Source organism: Lipotes vexillifer, unplaced genomic scaffold, assembly GCF_000442215.2.
Source record: "Lipotes vexillifer unplaced genomic scaffold, Lipotes_vexillifer_v1.1 scaffold34, whole genome shotgun sequence".
In the NCBI taxonomy this organism is placed as follows: domain Eukaryota; kingdom Metazoa; phylum Chordata; class Mammalia; order Artiodactyla; family Lipotidae; genus Lipotes; species Lipotes vexillifer.
The window spans coordinates 1,629,593-1,630,409 of NW_006776832.1; the positions used below are offsets into that span (position 1 = coordinate 1,629,593).

General features: G+C 39.9%; 1 pseudogene; it reads left to right on the top strand.

The window, feature by feature from the left end:
* Positions 1-131, top strand: part of LOC103082913 (60S ribosomal protein L35a pseudogene) — a 455-nt pseudogene extending 324 nt beyond the window's left edge.
* The last annotated feature ends 686 nt before the right edge of the window (positions 132-817 follow it).

Sequence of the window (817 nt, forward strand, 5' to 3'; positions counted from 1 at the left end):
GAATAATCTGGGGAAAGATAACTCATGCTCATGGAAATAGTGGTGTGGTTCATGCCAAATTCCAAAATAATCTTCCTGCTAAGGCCATTGGACACAGAACCCAAGTGATGCTGTACTCTTCAAGGACTTAAACTTACTGAAAAGTAAATAAATAAAAATGTGGGGCTTCCCTGGTGGCGCAGTGGTTGAGAGTCTGCCTGCCGATGCAGGGGACACGGGTTCGTGCCCCGGTCCGGGAAGATCCCACATGCCGCGGAGCGGCTGGGCCCGTGAGCCATGGCTGCTGAGCCTGCGCGTCCAGAGCCTGTGCTCCGCAACGGGAGAGGCCACAACAGTGAGAGGCCCGCGTACCGCAAATTAAAAAAAATAAAAAATAAAAAATAAATAAATAAATAAAAATGTGGATTTGTTCTCTTGAAAATAAATAAAAAGATGTTTGACTGGTAAACTATGATGGTACACTTCCTTCTAATTGACAATATTGAGACCATTGCCCAGATCAAGATCCCAAGCCAGAATATCCATTCAATTTCCGTTCATTTAGAGAAAAACTATTAGGTTTTTGTGCTTTGGTTTCTTTGTTGAGGAGAGAGAGTTGAACAATTTGGGAGGCCATTGTGAAAGGAATATTTGTATGTGTGTTATAAATACACCTATATCTGTATATGTCCAAAGTATTTTTATTGATTTTGGAACTCATTGTTGACAACAGTATATCCAGTTCAAACAAAAATGATTGAATCATTAAGCTTTGGCTTATATGATACCAAATTAAATGGCCTTGTCCATGACATTAAATGAATAGTTAAATTAAGTA